The following is a 16,754-nucleotide window of genomic DNA, read 5'->3' on the forward strand; positions in this document are numbered from 1 at the left end:
TCCTCTCTGTTTACTCTTCATTCATTCTTAAAGAAGAAAGCACTCTACAGACTCGATGCTTGTCAAAGATCAGGTCTTGGGTCTTGTCCTCTCTGAAGGCTGAATTAACAGTGGCTGGTGGGTGTGCACAGAGCCGAGGCAACATCAAGTCCTAGAATATATTATTCTAGAGTAACTTTTTAATTCTTCTTATTGCCAGAACAAGTTCTACTGTTTGGAAAATGTACCACAATTTTCTTTACAATGTGACCAAAATTTCTTAAGTGTTTAAATAGATACATGTTCATTCTTGAATGGGAAGGAGTACATGTCCATTGCATCAACTTTCTTACATCCTTAAAATTCTTTACTTACTCCTTTGTCACTCAGCATGTTGAAGATTGATAGAAATATGTTGTTTCCTCTACAATTTAGTTTTGTCAAGTTTATTTTATATATTTTGATATTTTATATTATTCAGAATAAAAATATTCAACAACAGTAACTCTTCTAATGGATTATGTCTTTTAGCCACATTTAATGCATCAATCAACATTTCCTGCATTTATTTCTACTTTGTCTAATACTGCTCTCCCTTCTTTCTTTGGTTTACATTTTCCTGGTGTACCTATACTCTTTTATTCCCTCCTTTCTTCCCCATTCTGTTTAAAACAGCATGTATTTAGAATCAGTTTTTGCCTATTCAACTTTCTTCATTTTTTAATAGAATGATTAAACCATTCACATGAATGGAATCACAGTATTTGTCCTATTGTAACTAGTTTATTTCACTTAGTGTAACGTCTTCAAAGTTCATCCATGTTGGAGCATGTGTCAGAACTTCCTCCCTTTTTAAGGCTGAGTAATATTTCACTGCATGCATATATTACATTTTATTTATTCATCGATGGACGCTTGGGTGACTTCCACCTTTTGTCTACTGTGAATGATGTTCCTCGGATCATGGGTATGCAAATATCTTTTTGTATACTGTGTCTTTCAATTCCTTTGAGTATATAACCATAAGTGGAATTGATGGATCATATGGTATTCTATTTTTAATTTTTTTAGGAACTGAGCTATTGTTTTCCATAGTGGTTGCACCATTTTACAATCATACCAACAATGCACAATGCTTTTAATTTCTCTATAACCTCAGTACCATTTGTTATTTTTTTTTTGACAATAGATATCCTAAAGGATATAAAGTGTTATCTCATTATGATTTTTATTTTCATTTTATTAATGATTAGTGATGTTGATCATCTTTTCATGTGCTTATTTGTCTATTTGCATATTGTCTTTGGAGAAAAGTTTTCAAATCCTTTGCTCATTTTTGAACTGGATTTTTGTCTTATTGTTGAGTTTGGAGAATTCTCTACATATTCTGAATAATAATCCCCTTTCAGATATGTGATTTGCAAATATTTTGACCCATTCTTTGCTGCCTCTGCCATCTTAACTTAGAAATGATAGTGAATTTCTGGGCTGCCACTCTACACCTCCTAATCAGAATCTCAGAGGAGGAAAGTCTCCAGGCAATTTGAATGTAAATAAAAATTCATTCAAGAACTGCTGCCTTGTAAGCATTTAGAAGAGAAAGCAAGGATCCCTTGGAACTAACCGAGTTTCAAGTCATGATGGGTGGTTCCTAAGTCTTTTTAACAGGTCTACCAGTTACGTAACTCAGAAAGTGGTAAACAGAGGTTGGAAGCACAGAATGTTTGATAGAGTTTCCCATGAGCCTTACAGGCACAAGGGAGAAATATGTGTTGAATGCAAAGGTAAGGACAGTATGCCCAAAGCCACCATTGAAGTGCAGAGTGTAGTGTAGGGTCTGACACATTGAAGTGATTTTTAGAGAAACTGTAATAGAGCCATAAGAGAATTGCCAGAGGAGGTAAAGACTTAAAAACCCTGTAGTTTGAGAAATCACTGAAGGAACTACTTGTTCTTAACTTTGCTGAACACCAGTGTCCCTTGGAGACCTTTAAAAAAAATATTCAGGCCCAGGCCCTGACCCTAGACCAATTAAATTAGCATCTCCTGGATTGGGACCCACAAGTGTTGTTACTGCAAAGCTTCCCAGTGATTTTAATGTTTAACCAGCATCGAGGACCACTGGTCTAGAGAAAAGGACCATGTTGACAATCTGTGAGGCTCTAACACAGAAGAGGAATACAAAAGTTTCTGTAAAAACCTCCATGCTTGACCACTCAGTTGGCAGAAGTGGGTACTGGTCTAGCTGGTCAGCAGATGGCTATTGGCATAGCTTGCCTATCAAGCCCAGACTCTCAGTGCTGTGAAAAGCCTCCTCCCTTTGTTAAAAAGGCATGAATCTCCATGACATGGATCTTTCGAATACTGGCAATACATGTATTAATATCAAGATAAATGAAAATCGATCTCCCATGATCTCCTCGGCTCTTGTGGTTACACCTGCCCCATAGACTCATCCCTTTCCAACCTGGGTCTCCAGCCACACAGTTCATCTATCAACTACCTCTCCATCTGGATCTCTCACTAACACTGCAAATTCCGCAGGCTTCAAACTGAACTCATCAATAATCCCGCTACAGCTCCTCGATGGAACCACTATCCTCCCAGATGAACCAGATAGAAGCCTGAGAACTGTCCTAGGTTCCCCTGCCCCCCTCACTACCTTCACATCCACCTAATTGCCAGTTCTTTCCTGATTCTGTCCTTCCTTTCATCTGAACTACCTTGTCCAGCCCTCATAGCTCCTAAGCTCTCAGAAAAGCCTCCCTTGGGTAGCCCTGCTTCCTGTCTTCTTTCCTCCCAACCCTGCAGTTAGAGGGGCTGCTCTAATGTTAAAATCTGATCCGATCAAATTTTAAGTTCCCACTTAAAATTTCTCAGTGACCCCTCACTGTCTACCAGAACAGATCCACACTATTTAACTTGGGAGACAAGGCCCTCCCATCCACATATCTAGACTCATCTCCTATCTCAACTCATCTCCACTTCTCAACTCAGTTCTCACTCCATCAACACGGTACACAAAAGCTACCTCTGAGCCTTCACTTATACTGTTCCCTTTACTACAATGTATTACCCACACTTATTTCTTCACTTAACCTCTAGCCAGCTTTTACACTTTGGCCAAAGCCCATCTACTCCAGAGAGTATTACCTGACTTCCTTGGTGACCTTCCTCTGACTCTCATCTAAAGATAATGCTGCATGATGTCTGTTTCTGTCTCTGTCTGTGGTCTACCCAGTTCTACCCAGCTACCCTAGAACCAGTTGGTCCTATGCCCAGCAACTCATCCTGTGTCTAGCACAGAGAGGGTTCTCAATATTTATTGACTGGTTTAATGTTGATCAGATGATTGAGTGAACCTCCTCAGGAGTGCATTTTCCAGGATATTCATGATTTAGGGCTTAGGAACCATGGGGATTCTGGGGCAGAGTGGAAATTGCCCCAACTATAGGAAAATATGGCTACTGACTTCCTGTTGGGAAAGATCATTTTTTGTGAGATCATGTTCTCATCCTGGCATGAGAAAAGGGAAAGGACAGTCTCCTACCAGTGGGTGACCTGGGGTCAGGATCTGGGGGCCATGGATATCCTTGTTGACGAGAACTTGGGACAGGGAGTGTGGGGGACTGGGTAATAGCACCCATTTTGCATGACTCTCAAGGGTCCTGGAAGGAACACTATGGCCCTGGGGGACTGAGAGAGCCTTCTCTGGCTCCTTCACGTTATCTGACAGGCAGGGGCACCGAGGCAGCAGGTACAGTGCTATAGGCTGCTGTCCCAGAGCAGAGAGGTGAAAAAATGCATCCAGGAATGAAAACATTTGGGCCAAAACAATTCATGAATTTCAGCATCAAGGGTCAAAGTGGCCTTGCTGACCTCTGGCCACTTGGCACTTTCACATCAGGTCATAAAACAGGAACGTGAAAACTTGGTGTCTGGGCAGATGACACCATCTATGCCTTAAACAAAGAGAAAACTTTCCATGCAGACTCACATAGAAAGGAGGGATGGGCCCAAATGGCCAGCCGCTGCTTGGTCACTGAGTTTTATCCCGCATCCCTTTTCTTGCCATAGTAGACTCTTCTACTCTTCACAGCCTCTGCTTCGGAGAATCACTCTAGTGAGATGAGGCCAATGACATCCAAGCTACCTGCCTCACACTTATGACTGGAATCAGGAAAGACCATAGATACAAATACACTGTTATCTTCCAAGTGTGGCACATGTCTAAAGGATAGTTATTATTATTGTGATTTCATCATCAAAAAGTGTACAGACACAAATACTGTATATTAACTCACATATATGGAATCTAGAAAGATGGTACCAATGATCCTACATGCAGGGCAGCAAAGGAGATATGGACATAAAGAACAGACTTTTGGACTCGGTGGCACAAGGAGAGGGTGAAATGATTTGTGAGAATAGCATTGAAACATATACATTACCATATGCAAAACAGACAAAAGGTGCAAGTTTGATGTATGACGCAGGGCACCCAAAGCCAGTGCTCTGTGACAACCTGGAGGGATAGGGTGTGGAGGGAGGCAGGAAGGGGCTTCAGGATGAAGGGATACATGTTTAAAGGGTAGAGGGTGGAAGGAGGCAGGAAGGTGGTTCAGGATGAAGAGGACACATGAATAAAGGATAGGGTGTGGAAGGAGGCAGGAAGGGGCTTCAGGATGAAGGGGACACATGTTTAAAGGGTAGAGGGTGGAAGGAGGCAGGAAGGTGGTTGAGGATGAAGGGGACACATGAATAAAGGATAGGGTGTGGAAGGAGGCAGGAAGGGGCTTCAGGATGAAGGGGACACATGTTTAAAGGGTAGAGGGTGGAAGGAGGCAGGAAGGTGGTTGAGGATGAAGGGGACACATGAATAAAGGATAGGGTGTGGAAGGAGGCAGGAAGGGGCTTCAGGATGAAGGGGACACATGTTTAAAGGGTAGAGGGTGGAAGGAGGCAGGAAGGTGGTTGAGGATGAAGGGGACACATGAATAAAGGACAGGGTGTGGAAGGAGGCAGGAAGGGGCTTCAGGATGAAGGGGACACATGTATACCTATGGCCGATTCATATTGATGTATGGCAAAAAAATTGATGTATGGCAATATTGTAAAGTAGTTATCCTCCAATTAAAATAAATAAATAAAAAATTTAAAAAGTCTACAAACAATACATGCTGGAGATGGTGTGCAGAAAAGGGAAACTTCCTACACTATTGGTGGGAATGTAAATTGGTATAGCCACTATGGAGAACAGTTTGGAGATTCCTTAAAAAGCTAATATAGAGCTACTATATGCTCCAGGAATCCCACTCCTGGGCATATATCTGGAGAAAACCATACTTGGAAAAGATGCACGCACCCCAGTGTTCATTGTGGCACTATTTACAACAGCCAAGACATGGAAGCAACCTAAATATCCATGGACAGAGAAATGGAAATAGAAGAAGTTGTATGTACATACAATGGAATGTTACTTAGCCATAAAAAATGAAATAATGCCTTTGCTGTAACCTGGATGGACCCAGAAATTATCATACTAAGTGAAGTCAGATAGAGAAAGACAAATATCATATGATATCACTTATACACAGAATCTAAAAAAAATGATACAAATGAACTTATTTATAAAACAGAAACAGATTCACAGACTTAGAAAACAAACTTATGGCTACCAAAGAGGAAACATGATGGGGAGGGATAAATTAGTAGTTTGGGATGAGCATACACACACTACTATATATAAAACAGATAATCAACAAAGATGTACTGTATAGCAATATTTTGGAATAACCTAGATGGGAGGAGAATTTGAAAAAGAATGGCTATACACATACACACAACTGAATCACTTTGCTGTAGCTGAAACTAACAGAACATTGTAAATCTATACTACAATATAAAATAAAATAAATTTTTAAAGTCTTCTCTTCCTTGGACTTTTCCTCTCTGTGTTCTGTGTCCTGCCATGGAGACCTTTCAGCTCCATTTCCCATTTGAACAATAAGCTTGCTCCTCCTTTCTCCTATTAAACCATGATACCAGGAAAGAACCTTTAATTTTCACTGAGACATCAATGATTAAGAGGTTAATTCCTAGAGAATAAGAGAACATTTCTGCAGAAAACAAAGCCTTAGGCTTCTTCAGAATCAAAGATGGAGAGAAGAAGTATGCCCTGGAGAAAGCACTCAGGAAGAGTTGTGTGACCTTGGCCTGTCCGGAAAGTGTGAGCCCATGCAGGGCCCTTTCCTTTAGATGGAGGATTCCTCATGTTGAAGAGGAAGGCCCGGGACCAACTGCTTCTCTGGCTTCTTCTCTGGTCTCATGTTCAGTGATGCTAGAGAATATTAGATCTGCCTCAAATTAATACAATCTCTTGGCCTAACAATAATATTCCAGGGTCTCAAGACAACATACAGTTGAGATCATTAAACCACTCTCCTTAATCTGTACAGAATCACCGTGAACCACCACTCCACCACTACCATCATTACCATGAACCACCACTCCACCGCCACCACATCATCACAATCACCATTATCCACATGGCAGATACAATTCTACTTTTTTAAATGGGAAAAAAAACTTATAAAAATGTCTTAACTTAAGGGGTTGATGTTAATCCTAGGAAACATTCAGTTCAGTTCAGTCCCTCAGTCGTGTCTGACTCTTTGCGACCCCACGCAGCACGCCAGGCGTCCCTGTTCATTACCAACTCCCGGAGTTCACTCAGACTCACGTCCATCGAGTCAGTGATGCCATCCAGCCATCTCATCCTCTGTCATCCCCTTCTCCTGCCCCCAATCCCTCCTAGCATCAGAGTCTTTTCCAATGAGTCAACTCTTTGCATCAGGTGGCCAAAGTATTGGAGTTTCAGCTTTAGCATCAGTCCTTCCAATGAATACCCAGGACTGATCTCCTTTAGGATGGACTGGTTGGATCTCCTTGCAGTCCAAGGGACTCTCAAGAGTCTTCTCCAACACTGCAGTTCAAAAGCATCAATTCTTTGGTACTCAGCCTTCTTCACAGTCCAACTCTCACACCCATACATGACCACTGGAAAAACCATGGCCTTCACTAGACAGACTGTTGTTGGCGAAGTAATATCTCTGCTTTTCAATATGCTATCTAGGTTGGTCATAACTTTCCTTCTAAGGAGTAAGCATCTTTTAATTTCATGGCTGCAGTCACCATCTGCAGTGATTTTGGAGCCCCCAAAAATAAAGTCTGACACTGTTTCCACAGTTTCCCCATCTCTATCTGCCATGAAGTGATGGGACCAGATGCCATGATCTTCGTTTTCTGAATGTTGAGCTTTAAGCCAACTTTTTCCACTCTCCTCTTTCATCAAGGGGCTTTTTAGTTCCTCTTCACTTTCTGCCATAAGGGTGGTGTCATCTGCATGTCTGAGGTTATTGATATTTCTCCCGGCAATCTTGATTCCAGCTTGTGCTTGTTCCAGCCCAGCGTTTCTCATGATGTACTCTGCATATAAGTTAAATAAGCAGGGTGACAATATACAGCCTTGACGTACTCCTTTTCCTATTTGGAACCAGTCTGTTGTTCCATGTCCAGTTCTAACTGTTGCTTCCTGACCTGTATATAGGTTTCTCAAGAGGCAGGTCAGGTGGTCTAGTATTCCCATCTCTTTCAGAATTTTCCACAGTTTATTGTGATCCATAGTCAATAAAGCAGAAATAGATATTTTTCTGGAACTCTCTTGCTTTTTTCGATGATCCAGTGGATGTTGGCAATTTGATCTCTGGTTCCTCTGGCTTTTCTAAAACCAGCTTGAACATCTGGAATTTCGTGGTTCATGTATTGCTGAAGCCTGGCTTTGAGAATTTTGAGCATTACTTTACTAGCATGTGAGATGAGTGCAATTGTGCGGTAGTTTGAGCATTCTTTGGCATTACAGAAGAGGATTTGGAATGAGCTTTTAGGACTGAAGTTGTGATCTTGAGAAATCAACATAGGTTAACTGCTAGTAGTTTATGTCAAAGTAACAAAATTGTTTCTTTGACAACATTAGGCAGGGAGATGGGGGAAACACCAGTGAGAAGGAGTATCTTGACTTTATCAAGGCCTTTGATAAGATTCCTCTGATAATCTTCTGAAGAAGAATAATTATGGATTGAGTGATAGTACAAGAAGATAAATTATCTTAAAAAGTGCTGTGTATTTATTGAATTGACATCTATCTATCAGGAGCATATATTGGAATGCTCCAGAATGCTGTAATGTTTATCATTTTTTATTGATGACTTAGTTGAAGAGGTCATACTCATGTTTGGGGACAATAGGAAGCCAGCTGGAAGGGACAGGATACATTCTGGGTGACAGGATCAAAGCCAGAAATATCTGGGCAAGCTGGCAAGAGAGATTAAATTAAACAAAACAAAATTGGGAATAAATGCAAGGGCTCTGTATTTCGGTCCCAGGTAGCATCTCTACAAATATGGGATGGGAGGGCAGCAGCAGGCAGGGGATACAGTTCAAGAGCAAGTTTAAAAGAAAGTTGGGTTTTTTTCAACGGATATGAAACTCAACAGCTATAATTTGTATAGCAGCTAGTTCAGCCTGACAGGGTTTTAACAGAAACATGAGATGTAGAATAAAGGAAGTGATCATCTCATGCCACATGGTGCTGATTAAGCCTTCTTTGAAATGTTATGCTTTATTCATTAAGAATAAAGAAATTAAGAAAAACTGGGGCAAGAGAGTGAGGACGATCCTGGAGCCAGTGACCTTTGGGGGCAGATAGAGCAGTGGGGAGGGCACAGGCCATGGAGTTGGAGCCTGGTTATATCAATAGCTGGCTGTGATTGGATATTGTAGATTCTAACCAAGCCAGTATTTCTATCCAGGGCTGATGATCAACTTCCCTGAGAAGCACAGATGGTGGTGGTTGACTGGTCTGCTCTCTTAGGTTTTGGTCCTCTGGTCAGATCACATTATGGGTGGGTTCCTTTCTCTTGACCTCACCCATCCAGGGACAGTCTTTTATGCCCCCAGGCAAATTTTTACACTCTTGAAATGCCAATGTGTGCATTCTCCAATATGGCAGCTGGAAGCTATATATGGCATTTCAGCACTTAAAATATGACTGAGAAACTGAAATTTTAATTTTCTTTAATTTTAATGAAGTGAAAATGGCAAGTCACATGTGTAAATACACTGCACAGTTCTAGACAGCTTTCAGATGCGTTTCTGAGACTGATCGATCTGAGCAGAATCAAGATGCATCAAAAGAGAAATATGCACAGGGAGCACCCAGCATAGTACCTGGAAAATTCTCTTGTTCAGTCAGCGCACTGAATTGTCTACTGTGCGAAAGTACTAGTTTAGGTACTGGGGCACAGCGCTAGTTATACTTCTAGGAGTTCACATTTTAGTGGGGGATAGGCAGGTAAGTGGAGAAGGCAATGGCAACCCACTCCAGTACTCTTGCCTGGAGAATCCCATGGACGCAGGAGCCTGGTGGGCTGCCGTCTACAGGGTCGCAGAGAGTCGGACACGACTGAAGCGACTTAGCAGCAGCAGCAGGCAGATAAGTGATGTCACCACAGACAGCTAAGTGTATGCACAGCTATAGCAGAGAGATCGCTAACCTAGATGAACAGCTGAGGAAGGATTACTAGAAAATTTTAAGATCTGAGCTGAGTCTTAAACAAGTAGACCTCATGCTGGAGGCTCAATGGATATTTATTCCACTTACAAGATTATATTCCAAGGCTGCCAAGCCCACTGCTGGTGGCAGAGGTGGCTATGGGGCAAACGCAGCCCTAGAGAAAATTCATAGCTAGGGGCAATTAATTTTATTCGAAAATCTCCCCTTTTGTATTGCTTAATTTCTCTTCTGTGGCCATATTTTATTCACTTGAGGACATTTTTTGCTGATGTGTATAACCTTAATTTTCACTGCATGATTAGTAGTCCCTAACCATGAGTGGGTAGAGGCAGTGGGTAGTTGAGCAGGTGAATTTTGTTACGTATAAAGATAACTCACTATGGTTTGGTTGTGGAATTCTATTACTACTTGGTGTAAACAAACAGCTTGGTGAAAATAGGCAGTGTGTGAAGAAGCTGTCACTGACTGGCTGGGCTGGCTGAATTGGGCTCTGATAGTGATGTACCTTCTAAGAGTGGGGGCTAATCTATTAATTTGTGTGGAGAAGTAGGATGTTATGCCACTTATATTTTACACAGTAGTCTGTTCAAAGGTAGTAAGTGGTGTCTAGCCAGAGAATTCTGCAACTGATACTTGTTCACACACAAAAAACAGGCATGGCCATATAGTGTGTGGTTTTCACAATCACACTTGAGTGTATACATCAGGGAAATATGTGTTATCCCTCCCCCATGAAGCCAGGGGAATGCCCATGAGGGCTGGATTGGTCGTGTGAGGAGACCCTCCTATAGGTCACCTGCTTTGACTGTGGCAGAGTTGCCTCAAGGGGATGGAAGTATAAACTGGTGTATCCTTTTCGAAAACCAGCTTGTCATAATTACTAGGAACTTTCAAACATTCATGCCCTTTGGCCCAGTGATTTAACTTCTGGACATCTATACACAGGAAGTATTTGGAAACACCTGCAGGAAGACTGCACAGAGATGTTGTGCAGATTTATGTTGTTGCTAAACACAGAAAACAATTTAAATGACTAACAATAATACGCAGCCATGTGAAGGACTTTCACTACAATAATATTTAGGAGAAAAAGCAGAGAAGCAATAGCTATAGAGGCTAAGCAACCCCTCAGTTGTTGAACAACCTGGGTTTGAATCCTGACTCTGCTGCTTACAAGTGGTGGGCTTGGGAAGTCCCCTGAACTCTCTGGGGTTGATAATACTGCCTCAGGACTTTTGAGGATTACATGGCACAGAATTTAAAATACTTAACACTTGCAAGTTACGTTGCCAGGCCATGATAAAGTCGCTTCAGTCATGTCCGATTCTTTGTGACCCTATGGACTGTAGCCTGCTTGGGCTCCTCTGTCCATGGGATTCTCCAGGCAAGAATACTGGAGTGGGTTGCTCTGCCCTCATCTAGGGGATCTTCCCCACCCAGGGATCGAACACATGTCTCCTGTAGCTCCTGTATTATAGGTGGATTCTTTACCACTGAGCCACCAGGGAAGCCTGCAAGGTACATCAGGCATCCACTAAATGTTGGCTCTCCCTGGACTGTACAATTTCAAGGCATAAAAGCTGGAAAGGAAATATACTAATATATTAGCCTTGTGGAAATGTCTGTAGTTTGATTCTTTGTACACTTTTCAACTTCCCAACATTCAATGTGAATTATTTTTATACTAAAAATGTATATCATAATGTTGCGATACAACAAGCAACATTTTTTTTTTAAGTTTACCACAACAAAAATTGTGCTTCTCTTCCAGAGGATGAGCTAGGGATCAGTAGTAGAGGAAAGAGCTGCTGTTTTATGGGTACTTCCTGGAGCAGAGCCTCAGGCATGCACAGCTGGGACCTCTAGGAGTGCAACTGTTGGTGGCATCCGACCCCACCTGTTGAAGGTGCTCTGGGATATCTGAGGGGGAGTTGGAACAGATGTCCTTAGTAGTTTTTCCCCTCTCTGAAAGTCTAGATTCCAAGATGCTCTGATTGTTTATTATTATCTCCCCATGTCTTGGTTGATCTGAACCAAACACTGACACGAAACTGTCAGACAGGAAAGACTCATCTGCTTGCTCCCCATTTCCACCCCCTCCCCCCCCACCCCGCCCCAAATGCTTGTAATAACGCCTACCAGTGCTATTCATAAAGGTTAAGGGTGATCCCTAAAGACACGGATGAAAGGAATAGTAGGAAGTTTAGATTAATGGCAGCCTTTTATTCGATAACTATAATTTACCTTCAGAACCGAGGCAAACACAGCCCTAAACTAAGTCCCCTCCCATCTTAGGACAAAGCTCTGAAATGAGAGGAGCACAAAGTATGTGTACGTGGGTGACCAAATACTGATGACCTTTGCCCCCTGTGATCTAATACCCTTCGTTGACAACGAGGGGTACCCTGTGCTCCAGCAAGTGACTTTGGGGGGCTGTTTTTAAAACAAAAACTCCCAGGCACCGAAGCAACGGCGTCGTCTCCCCCTTTCGAACCCGAGCCCTGTATTCTCACCAATGCCCCTCATCAGTGATGTTTTCTGGTCCACACCTCCCAAACCAAAGCGCGTTACCCTAAGTCCCGAAAAGAAAAAGGACGAACAGCTCTCTCAGGGCCCTCTCCGGACCGCGAGGTCATCGTATGCTAATAAAGCAGGAGGAGACAGTCGCCCCGAGCCCGCCTGCAAGCGCGCCAGCGGGTTCGCAGCTCTCCCGCGCGCCACTGCGGCGCAGCCACAAATCACCGCACGTGCCGCAGACCCGTCTGCCCTTCCGAGGGGAAAGAGGGGGGATGCTGAAAGGTCTCCCCGCCACTCTGAGTCCCGCACCTGGGTTGCTCACACCTGGGAGCTGCCTCTTCGCTCCTGTCTCGTGCTTCCCGCTGCAGCAATGGCGCGGATGAGTGCAGCGCATCGGATTCACCTGTAGGGCTTTTTCGAACTCCACAGCCCTCCTCCTCAAATTCTAGTCCACTTGTCCAGAGGAAGAAAATCTCTGAAAGTGCCCGATGAGTGGACTGGTGGAGTTTTCGAAAGCCCCACAGGTGATACTATATGCACGCACATGCACAAACATCTTTTGAGTCCGAAACTAAACAGGTCAACCCGACCTCCCTGACCCTCTTCTCCTTCCGTAGCTTCTATTTGTCAAGGTCTCCGCGTTCTCTTCAGCTTCCCTTTACGCTCCCCCAGCACGGGGGCTTTGTGGAGTCCCCCCAAAGTCCCGGAACCCTGCGGGACGGTCAGAGGTTTGGCGGCCAGACGTTAGAAAAAGTGTCCCCGCTCTTTGCTGCCCTTGTGCACTCTGGGGCGCGAAGTGGATACCAAAGGTAAGTCTAGAAGAGGGGAAATCTGAACAGTTGCTTCAGCACCCTGCGTGGAGCCAGGCCGCCTCCCGCCCGCACACTTTGAGGTTCGGAAGGTCCTTCCAATCGAAGAGGAAGCCGGTGCCCCACCCTGGGCGGCTCCCCGTGCCCTCACACTGCCAGGGGGGCATCTCCTCCCGTAGGGGCTGTGCGGCAGGTGGCATCGTCAGGAGGGGGGCGCTGGCATCGTCAGGAGGGGGGCGCCGTGGCCTCGGCTGCAGCTCCCTCCCCTGGCCGTGGGACCGGCTCCCGCTTTGGCCCCCTTTTCCAACTTGCTGCAGCTCGCGACCCCAGCCCGAGCCCCCTCCGCCGCGCGGGCCACGTCTTACCTCTGCAAGCAACACTTGGTTGCGCGGTTCTCCGGCGCGCTCCTTCCTCGGGGCTTATTCCCTTACTTGGGAGGAAAGAGGAACCGAGAGACTGAAAGGGGACCGAAGCTGGCGTCTGGGCGTCTGCCCGCCCGCGCAGCCTTCCCGGGGAGGGGGATGGAGCTCGGGTGGGCGCCGCAGGAGCTCCGGCGGCCCGGTTGGGGTTAGGCGGCGCTGGGGTCTCTGCCCGCCCAGGTACCCGCGGCTCCGGAGCGGTGCGTGTCGGCGGCCAGCTACTACGGCACTGCGGCGCCCTGCCCCTCGCAGCCGGCAAGTCCGGCTGCCACTCTCACGGCGGAGCCCTGCCCCCGGGCGCAGAGCCCGCCCCCGCCACACACCCGCGTGCGCGCGCACACGCGCAATACACCCGCGCGTGCACACACGCGCAATACACCCGCGCGTGCACACACGCGTGAATGCGGTGGGCTCAGAGCGAACCCGCGCCTCTTTGGTGGTTCGGGCACTTCTCACTGGTAGGGCTTCGGTCCGGGAAGGAGGAGTTAGAGGCTGAGGGATTTAGAAAGGCTGCAGCAGTGGTGGGCTGCGCAGAGAGGCCCAAGGCCAGGTGACTCAGGGGACAGGGACAACTGTTTGACAAATACCTACAGCTCAGCCAGGGCCTCGGCTGCCTCACTATCTCGACCAAGTCAAAGAAAAACAAAAAATGAAAAGTCAACAAATTTTCTCCGTTTCCTAGGCACTCAGTGTCTCCAGCATCTAAATCATTACCCCTACCCAAGGGCGCATTTCAGAGGCAGGGGATTGGTGACTGTTCCATCTGAAAAAATTTCTCCCATCGAAGATGTAGGGGGACCATCGCAGCCCACCGAAGCTGGGCTCTGATCGCTGGATCAGGTCTTAGGACTGAGGCTTAATTTCCTTTCTCCTTTACTTTTAGGTGACCACGGGCTGTTTTCCTTCACAGCAAATAGATCACTTCTTACTTTTAAAATGTAGAAAAGCACAGAAAAGGGGCTGGAAGAGAGGGGTAAGGAATGAAGGCCAGCATTGGCCAGGACACTGCTCTTTCCATGACGTGCAGGTCTGTATGGGGTGATGGTGGTGGAGAGGACACTATCTCAGGCATGTCACACCAGCAGAGTGTGTCTGTCCATTTCACACCACATTTAAAGTCATCCAGAGTTTGGCCTCTCATCTGTAAAATATGTAGAGTTTTCCAGTTTCCACAACTGAGAATTCTTTTCTGCCAGCAGGCAGTGAAGGTCCCGGGTCAGGACTGCAGCCAAGAAGCTTTCTGATGATGCTGAGGCACCAAGGGGCCCTGGGGGTCTGGGCATTTGGGGAAGACAAACGGGCATTTGGGGAAGACACTCAAACATGAGTGTCAGATAGCACTGAAGATCCTGATGGTCAGTGTCCATATTGGGCCATTTGTAGGCAAGCCAATGGGGTACATGAGAAACTGAAGCTCAGAGATTTCCCCAGGTTTCACATGGTAGTGAAGGCAGTGCCAATACCAAGAACCTTGTGTTCATACTTCATCTGACTATTCACCTATCATCTATTCTCTCTCATCCTGGCTTGGTTCTTTAAGTTCCCTTCAGTTAGAATGAAATAATCCTGGTGAGGGGGCTCTCAAAGGTCTTTTATCTTTTCTTGTTTCCCTCTTAGTCCCTGACTCATTCATTTCATGACTGTCTATTAAGCTCCTGCTGTGTCGTCAGGCACTTTCCCTTGACTCTAGTCCTGAGCCTTACTTGGGAAAAAAGAGGACCTAAGAGACAGAAAGGGCTTAGAACTGTCTGTCTCAGGCTTACTGTATATATTTCCACTCTGCTAGGTTGGGCGGATATGCAAGACAAAATCCTTGCCTTCTGAACCACGTTCTCTGTGGAGGAAAACATGAGTGTGTGCACACACGTGTCACAAGATAACATTCTTGTTCTCTCTAATCTGGATTCCTTCCAAAGAAGGGGAAACTGAGAGAGGACTTGTATGTGGGCGTCATGATGGATCTAGGAGGGGTGCATGCTTATAGGTAGGGGTTGGGGCAACGTTGAGTTGTTCTGCCTATTTGAACAGGAAGGATATAAGCTGGGTGGGAGGAATGGGGAAGACATGCAGAGACAGAATGCAGACACTTGGCTGGGAGTGCACTGAGGAAGAGTAATAAGAGAGAAGCTCCCAGAACAGGGCTGCCAAGCAAGGATTTGGAGAACAGGAGTGCTTGCAAAGATGAGTAAGTACTTTGCTAGGAGGGAGGGTGTTCACTATGAGGTCCCTGTTCTCTACCCTTCCTGTGAGATAAATCCTTTGTAAAGGCAGTTTTCCCCTATTTTGTGAGTGGATTCCTTTGGGGAACGCAGGCTGGTGCTGAGTTCAGCATCTGGGTTGATACAGGGTGAGCATGGAGAAGCCTGTGTGGGCAGAAGACTTAAAGACAGCTGGCTCCTGGGTTCCATGCAAATAACATGAAGGAAAAGTGTTGTAGAAGAGATTGAAGCAATGCGGAAGGCAGGGGGCCGGAGGTGGGAAAAAGCACAGACAAGAACAGTTACACTGATTGAGACATCACAGTGGCGGAGGTGAGGTTTGGGCTGGAATGTGAGAGGACAGTAGGGATCTGACACACAGATAAGCAAGACAAGCACAATCTAGGCAGAAGGAAAGCAAAAGCACAGAAGGAGGACTACTCATGGTGAGTTTTGGGCCTTCAGTAGAAAAAAGAAAGTTATTTCTCCATGTTGGAAAGACTCCCTAAGTGTAGACTTCAGGACATGAGTATCAAGGAGCTATGGAAGATGTGCGCTTCTTGCTGTTCTTGGTTTGGTTTTGATGGGGAAGGGGCTGGGATGCCTTTGATGCTAGCTTCCCCAAGTAAGGTTTTTTCATCAGAGTGGAGAGTCAGGGAGGGTCAGGCGGCAGAGACATTGTGGTGTTGCTGCCCCCATGAGGAATCAGGTGCCCAGGGTGCCCCATGAGGGGCTGAAGCCCAGGCCCCACCAGCCTAGCTGTGCAGTTCAGCAGAGTCACGTGTTCTGCCTTTTCTCTAATTTGCAGAGAGGCTTGGTGTGGGCTAACAGAAGCCCCGGCTGCTGAGCTCATCCGTCTTTGAAGAGACTAAAGCCCCAGTGAAACAAGTGAGGGTTTATTGAGCGTTTGCTGGAAGCGCAAATGCAGGTGAAGTAGAAAGAGACTGAAGTCAGGAGTAGCTGTGAGCCTGAGCATGTCTCTGCTCTTGGGCTACCGGGTATGGAGGAAGAAGCTTACTTCCTCCCCTCAGAGCATTTGCAACCAGTGTAGGCTATAAAACAAACACGCAAAGCGATTAAGAGGCAATGAAAGACAGTGTAAAATTAAGTGTCAAGTTGTATAGAGCAGATTCTCAGGGCGTGAGAAGGGAGACCTCCTCCAGGCTTTAAGAATCCAGGGAGGTTTCCGGGAGGGGAA

The 16,754-nt window shown here is 45.5% G+C and overlaps 1 protein-coding gene across 3 annotated transcripts in view; it reads right to left on the minus strand.

The window, feature by feature from the left end:
* Positions 1 to 13,578, minus strand: part of DGKG (diacylglycerol kinase, gamma 90kDa) — a 240,636-nt gene extending 227,058 nt beyond the window's left edge. For all 3 annotated transcript variants that reach the window (XR_826487.1, XM_010853888.1, XM_010853887.1), the window contains exon 1: positions 13,305 to 13,578. The gene's annotated coding sequence lies outside the window, so the exon portion shown is untranslated. The remainder of the gene's footprint in view (positions 1 to 13,304) is intronic.
* Between the last annotated feature and the right edge of the window lie 3,176 nt (positions 13,579 to 16,754).

Source organism: Bison bison, unplaced genomic scaffold, assembly GCF_000754665.1.
Source record: "Bison bison bison isolate TAMUID 2011002044 unplaced genomic scaffold, Bison_UMD1.0 scf7180017864333, whole genome shotgun sequence".
NCBI classification, from domain to species: Eukaryota; Metazoa; Chordata; class Mammalia; order Artiodactyla; family Bovidae; genus Bison; species Bison bison.